We start from the raw sequence: 8,100 nt of genomic DNA on the forward strand, positions 1-8,100 counted from the left end.
TTGTGGGGTATGACATGAAAGTCTGATGTGTATGTTTCTATGTCTTGGGTGAAACCGGATGATTTATTAGATGAATACTTTGGCATAGATATATTAAAAAAAAATAAAAAATTGATCATTGATAAGCTTTTCATTAAGTAATTGGACCTCTTGCCTCACTAAGCACTGAGTGGTCATGTCAAAAGGTGAAGAATTTTAAATTGGTTAATGTCCTGGTTAGTTTGGTTTTGTAGTCTTTTTGACTTGAGTTAGTAACTCCTTAGGAGTGCTTTTACACCAAATGCCCTAAAACCACCTGGTTTGGGAGTCATTGACTTAAACTCCCTACATGGGTCAATTAGAAAGCTTAAGAGAACCAAACAATGCATAGCTTGACCAAAATGAAAAAGAAGAAAAAGAAAGTTATGCCATAGTTATTCATTCTGATGGAAATTTCAGTGAACTTTGAGATAATAAGACTTTGCACATTGAAATTGAGTGGAAGCTTCATATTTATGTGCTAGTTCACTTTACACAGTTTCGAACTTGTGATGCCTTAGTGTGTCTTTTATAAGTAATTAGATTTTAAAATTTCAATTCATTGTGAAGATGAAGTTTGTTTTTTTAAACTTGCTAATGAATGAAAATCATGGTTTTGGATGACACTTGAGTTTTAGATAACATGAATTTTTGCATAATGTTTGTGGGTAACATTCTTGGAAAACCTCACTAGACTTCACTTGTCCTCTAGGGAATGCCTAGAGGTTTAAAAGGCTTGTTGTATGCGCTAAATGCAATCGTACATCCCACGAAAGATGGATTTACCTTTTTGTTTTCTATTTTTCATTTTTTTTTTAGTTTCGTATTGCTAAGGGACTAGCAATATGTAAGTTTAGGGGTGTGATAAGTGCCAAAATATTCAAATTTTAGCCCTTAATTTATATTTGTTAATTCCTTAGTTTTGTAAATTTGTGCAATTTTATTTCTTTTTATGTTTTTATTTATTTTTTTGTTTTATAGGTTTTTGGAAGAAAGGGAAGCATTCCTGGAAGTATCAGGCTTAAAGAGCAAAATTGAGAAAAGCTAGAGGTTTTGATAGTGCAATCGATCGCAGGAGATCTGCGCTCGAGTGCACTACCAGAGAATGTCAAGAAGAGAGCGCAGGCTTGCGCTCGTGTGCACAAGAAGAGACTCGATTGCAGACGTGCGATCGAGCGCAAACGAGCTGTGATCAAGCGCACCCTTGCGCTGGAGAAAAGACAACTGCGGTTAAAATTCCTTTTCCTTCCATATTAGGGTTTTCCAAGTCCCACTTGTAATAGGACTAAACCCTACGAGTTTACTAGGATTTTTAGGATTTCTAGAGTATTCCTAAGCCAAAAAATTGACCTCTAAGCCTCACAATTAAAGACAACTCTTTAGGGAGAGGAATTGGAGGCTACTTCAAGAAATCATTTTCGATTTCTTCTTTTCATTTTCTTTTTAGTTTTATTTTAATTATGTGTAACTAATTGCTTTAGTAGGGCTAGATTGAAGCCCTAATTATGTTTCTTTAATATTTTAATATTGGCGCCTTTGTGATAATCATATTGTGATGCTGAACTTGATTAATTCCTATTTTATCGAATTCCTTATATGTGTGTGATTGGCCATTATATGCATATGGTATAGATTATTTATTTAAGTCAATTTGGATGATCGAGTCCTAGGCTTAATAGAGTGACAAAAGAATTTCCTCACGGGTTCTTAGGTTAATCAACATGGGGAACCAGGAGTAGATACCCATGCCCTAGGCCTCATGTGTTTGTCGATTTTCACAGATTTATGCTTTCTTAAAGAACAACTTAGTAGACATCCATGCTAAATCCTTTAAAAAAGAAAAGAATTAGAGTAGACACCCATGCCTAATTCGTTGCTTAGGAAGATCAATAGCTTAAGGAGTAGACACCCATACCCTTAGGTTGGCAAACTTTAGGTATTCATAATATGATTGAAACATTGGCATATTGTTATATTATTGAGCATGATTAGTGGTGTATATCAAAGCCTTAGCTTTTATTTATCTTTATTTCCTTTTAATATATCAATATCAATTTAGTGACAACTTTGATATTTTAATCAATTCTAAATAAAAATCAATAATCCTCATGGGAACGATCTCGTACTTGCTGCACTATACTACTGTTTTGATCTTATACATTTGCGGGTTAAAACATACCAATTATTATTTATTAATTTAGGTAGTATTTGGCACAACACCGATGTACTGATAAGTGTCAAATATTGCATATTTGGACACCTTTATTTACATTAGTTAATCCTTTAACTGTGTCGTTATTTAATGTTTTGTGTTTTAGTGTTTTGTAGGCTGTTGAAGAAAAACTGTAGCTTTAAAGGGAAAAATGAAAAGTTTGGAAGAAATCACACTTTGAAAAGACCTAGATGATGTGGTTAAGTTTAACCGAATTAAGGAGAGGATTAAATCGAAATTTCTATAATCAGAGTCAAAATCCGATTGGATTTAAAATTAGATTATGTACATGTCTCAATATTTTGACTATAACCTTTTGCTCAAATATTGGATTGAGATGATTCTAGCGGCATTGGAAAGATAGCTCAACGTACTACAATTCGTTATGAAATAGGAGTTTCCTAATTTGGATGGTTACTATACCAAAATTGCCCCGTAGTAAAAAAACACCAATCTGGACGAATCCTATTCCGATTTCGGACTTCTATTTGGACCAGGAGACAGACCTCTGAATTATCTAGGTTTACTAGGGCTTCTAGGACTTTCCTAAGCCTATAAATAGACCTCTTTGCATTCAAGAAAGATAGAGAAGTTTGGAGAACAAAATTTCACAGCTTTTCCCTCTTTAGTTTAGTTTTTCTTTAGGTTTAGGTTTAAGTTTAGGTTTAGATTTTATTTTTATGTGGAGCTAATTTCCCAACTAAGGTTGGGGATGAAGCCTCACCGATGAAGAATGACATCACTTTTATGTAAGTCTTTATTTATCTGATTTTATTGAGTTTTATATTTCAATTGTTTTACTTCTTTTTCAATTGGATTGAATGATTATTGGATATCTTTTGTGATTCGAGGATACACTTGATGATTTGAGATAATTCAGTACAATTGATTGCTTGATTTTATTTGCCTAAAAATTGGATATTCCTTGTGATTTGTTCTTTGGATACATTAGGTATTTCAATTAAAATTGGATATCTTTCTGATTTACAGATACATCTGATGATTTAATTGATATTGGATTTCTTTTGTGATTTGTGCAATGAATTGATACATGGGATGATTTTGATTAATTGTTTGAAGTATATTAAAACATATCTAAGATTTTAATTGTGAGAACTTCGGATAAATATTGATGAACATAGAGTATGTTGTTATGATTTGGTGAGTGTGGATTCTCAAACCTTAGTCTTTATCTTTTGTTTTACTTTATTTAGTTTATGTTTATCTTTTAGTGCTAGGCCTTTTCACAAAGTCGGGGAGTGTGGAACCACTGGAGGAATTTTTGGATGAACAATACGACCTGGGTGAGTACAAACTCACATGGATACGTGCTGTTATTTCTTCGCATTGCTTGATTATTTTGTGACCAATTTGTAAGAGTATGCATGTAAAAGACTAATGAGACTAATTGCATCCTATGATATGGTACACTGGTATGTGCGGGATAATGACCATTGGATTACTATATATTTTAACTCTATGGTCAAATGTGTGTGGATGTATTATATGGTATAGGCCTTGGATCCAATGGTTGTTTTGTGACCGGCGTAGCTATGTTTAATTGGTGGGTCACTACATGATGTACATCATTAGTAGAGTGTGCCACCCGAGGTCGGACTGCTAGTGTTATGAACTGTAAGATACAAAAGTCGGGGCACTGGCATTATATTAAAGGTCCCTCGAGACAGCTCTAATCCTACTGAGAAGATGTATTATTTTGGCGACCAATCTCTGATCGATACATTTAGAGATCCAGTTATGTTATGATGCTTTGGGTTTACTCGGGTTATTGTGATTGTGATTTTTTTTTTTTTTTTTAATTATTGCAATCTTTGTCCCTTAGTTAGAAGTCTTCTGCTGCAGTCTCTCTTTATTTTTAAATGATGAGATCCTTGAGTCTTGTTCCTTGCAGAATAAGGCTGGGAGGCGAATCATTGTGTTACATGCTCAGTCAACTAACATGTCACACGTTTTTAAGGAAAGCAGTCGTAAGTATTTACTTACTTCATACGCTTACTCAAGTCTTTCGACATACCGAATCCATGCTATAACGAAACATGATTATCATTATACGCAGTACTAGAGTATTTACGAAATACACATAAGGTGCTAATTGAATACGTTTAGCTAAAAGATCACAAATCCCTACTTTTACACATTTTCGGCTCTGGTAGAATGTTCTGCCCAAGGAGCGAACTTTCGATCAGAGGTCGAAATGCATGCTTGGGCTTCTATCCTCAAGTCACCATGTTACAAACTACATTCTAGGCTCTAGACAAGTACATGCAAACATAGTAAAACATGATATTATGAAAACTAAGGAAAGAAATGAGTGTTTCTAAGACATTGGAAAACCCATTTTTCCTTCTACGGAGAAATAATACACTAGCCTAACATGGTATCTTTAAATCTTGCAAGAAACATAAAAACAACAAGAATAACATGAAAGCTGGGTGAACAGACAAGAGGTACCTTGAAGATGGCAAACCACCCCAAAACCTTCTCCTTCTCTCTCAAGAAACTCTCTTCTCACTCTAGTGTCAATGTTTCTGGAGTAAAGGTAGGTTTACAGACAAAGGGGAGGTATTTATTGGGGTGGAAGAAGTGTTGTCTATGATGTGGCCTTTTTGTGTACAAAAATATCAATAATAAAAATAAGCACTCGCAACAGAACGAATCCTTGTGGGATAGGGCTATATTGAGGGTGTCGAACGTCAATGATTGTGTGGGTTTTGTTATCAAGTTTATCAAGATTAAAAATAACTTAATTAAAAGAAGTTTGATTTAAATTTGATTATAACTAAATATATAAAAGTAAAGACATAAAGTAAAGATAAAAAGTGATGAGAGATAGAATAGGAGGTTGATTTCACCACTAACCACTTAACAATGGTCAATCATAAATTAATAAGGAAAATTCATACTATGGATGATATATGATTCGTCTCACTCGAGTAATCAAGAAAATACCATCATTTAAGAAGTAAGTATAACCCATCTTCAGTTAGCACAGACCATCCACCTAACCACTAAGATGTGGTACGATCCGTCTTCCCTAGGTATAGCCTATCTAATTCCTTAATAGGATGCACTCAATCAATAGAATAGTATAACCCATATTCCGTTGGTGTGAATTGTCTACCTAATTTACATTAAACTGGGATGTAGTACAATATATCCGTCTTCCCTAGGCATGGTCTATCTAATCCTATTGATCATGTGTCAATTAAAACCGTTGTATAACAATCATTCACATAATCACATAAAATATGAAGGATTGAGTTCAATCAATATAAAAGAATTTCTAAAACAAGATAAGAAATTCATAATGATTGAATATAAACATTAAGATCAATTTTCACAGTTATACAACCATTATGCATAATATAGAAAGCCCAAATTAGAATACAATTAAATCATTGTTACTTGGAAAGGGCTACATCAACGCCCTATTACAGAATTAGTTGCTCATCGTAGTGTTGGGATGGCCTCCTGTCATGATCTTCTCATTTTCAACTTGTAGGCCTCCAATAAGATAATTTATGTCTAAAACTAAGCACACCTCTCTTCAAGTCTTAAAGGCTTATAAAGTAAAACAAACCCTAGAAGCCCTAGGAATCCCAGAAAAATTGTACATCAATCTCCTAGTCAAATGAGGAAGCAATCGAAGTATAAATCGAAATAAGATTCGTCCAGATTTGTATTTTTATATTGCGGGACGATTTTGGCATAGCAAACATCCGAATTAGCACAGTGATATGTTGCATTTTGGGTTATCTTTCCAATGCCACTGGTTTCACCTTAATCAAATATTTGAACTGAAAGTTATGGCCAATAAACTGAGATGTGTGCAGAATCTGAAACTTAATCTAATCCGATTTTAACTCCCGTTAGAGAAATTTTGATGTAATATTTCCTTGATTTGATTAAATTTAACCACATCATATAGGTTATCTATTATGATTGGTTAAGTTTAACCACATTTTCTAACTCTTCTTGAAGTGTGCTTTAAGTCTAAAATCAATAGAATTAATTGCATCTTTTGCTAACTTGCATTCACTTCCCATTGCACAGTAAATTACAGAGCCGGTCTTGAAACTACGTAGCCATTGAACCCATTTTTCTTCTAAAGTAGAGGCTGGTGGGTCTACTAGAATTGGTCCTGAAACAAACAAGGGCTTCTCAAACTGGCACCCAAGATAATCAATGAAAGGCCCCTCAACAAAAAGGACGTACATCGCTGCCAAACTTGAGGTTTGACATTGAAGCCAAGACTCGAGCTTCGTGGACATGGAGCACGATGGAAGATTCTGGAAAACCAGACTGGGGCTGCATAAGGTCAGCCTCGGATTGGTAATCACTGCGTTGCCTTGCAGGGGCCCTAATGTAACCTACTGTAGCTGTACTGATAACGCAGTAATTAACTGACTTGATATCTAAGTTTCGTGTCAATTTTGGAACCCAATAAGCAAAATCAAAGAAGACAATGTCTGGTTTAAGGTCACGGAGAAGATGTTCATGAGGTGCGGGTGTAAAGTGGATGGAACATCTGAAGTGGTCTCAGCGTCAGGAGGGAGGCCATCAACATGGGGAAGAGTGATGGGGACAAAGGTTATGTGATCTGGGTAGAGATTCAAATGTTGTAGCTTTGCTTGTGTATTGGTGGGGATGAAGAAGGAGATTGTATGGCCTTTCTGGGCTAGTTTGTTGGAAAGGTAGAGATATGGGGTGAGGTGGCCAATAGCAAACCAAGGGTACATTGCGATGTGTAGCGATGTTGAACCCATATTCGTTGAGGAAAGTTCCAGGCGGGAGGCGCTGAAGATGTATGATTGCTAACTTTCTCTGCCAGCATTCTTATCTAATCCGAATGATGTATGATTGAAGGGTAGGAGGAAAAGAAATTTCAAAAAACAAAACAAAAAATGCTTGAGAATCACCTACGTTAATTGGGTTCCCAAAGATAAATTTATTTTTGACGGATTTGGTCTCTGAATGAATCTGATTCACTCACTCATGAGTCATGAGTAATTATATTCATCACTATTCATTATCTTATCTCTTCAATTGTTCTTCGAAATGATTTGTACATATTTGATTGTTTGATTGTCTGGCAACTATGTTTACTTGTTTAGGGTTTCTCTTTCACTTTTTAAAAAAAAAAAAAAAAAAAAAAAAAAGCATTACTTGTTGAGGGTTGCTTTTTCATCCTATAAGAGACGAACGTGTGTGCAGTTAGTCTATTCTTGTAGTGGATTGAGACTCACAAATTACTAGCAACTAGTCTATAACCCGTGCAACGCACGGAAATCTTTATTATAATATAATTATAAATAGGCCTAGGTATCGGTCAAAACGATCCGGTTTTAGCTCTTATTGGTTATTAATCGATAATTTTCGGTTAAACGGTTTATTAACCGATACCAAACCAATGAGAATTTTAACCGAAATTATCGGTTATGACGGTACACGGTTAAACGGTTCGGTTAAACCGGTTAACCGATTTAACCGTAGGCTTTATATTGATTTATTTTGTTGGGCAAAAAATGAGTTTTTTTGACTTTTTTTGAGACCCCAAATACTTTTTGTTGGGCTAAAATAACTTATTAAAAATGAGTTGTTTTAGGATCCAAATATTTTTTGTTGGGACCCAAATATTTGTTTTTTGGGCTAAAAATTGAAGTTTTTTTATATTGATTTACCACAACTTTTTTTTTTTTTTTTTAATATTATAAAATTGAAGTTTTTTTATATTGATCCACCACAACTTTTTTTTTTTTTTTAATATTATAAAATTGACTAATTAACTAATGCTAATTAGACTAATAAAACTAGTTAATGAAAAAATGCTTTTACCAAAGACAAATAAA

The 8,100-nt window shown here is 34.4% G+C and overlaps 1 pseudogene; it reads right to left on the reverse strand.

Annotated features, from left to right (window-relative positions):
• Positions 1 to 6,216: 6,216 nt before the first annotated feature.
• On the reverse strand, positions 6,217 to 7,017 carry LOC132181779 (cyanidin 3-O-galactoside 2''-O-xylosyltransferase FGGT1-like; annotated as a pseudogene).
• Positions 7,018 to 8,100: the final 1,083 nt, after the last annotated feature.

Source organism: Corylus avellana, chromosome ca5 (genome assembly GCF_901000735.1).
Source record: "Corylus avellana chromosome ca5, CavTom2PMs-1.0".
NCBI lineage: Eukaryota > Viridiplantae > Streptophyta > Magnoliopsida > Fagales > Betulaceae > Corylus > Corylus avellana.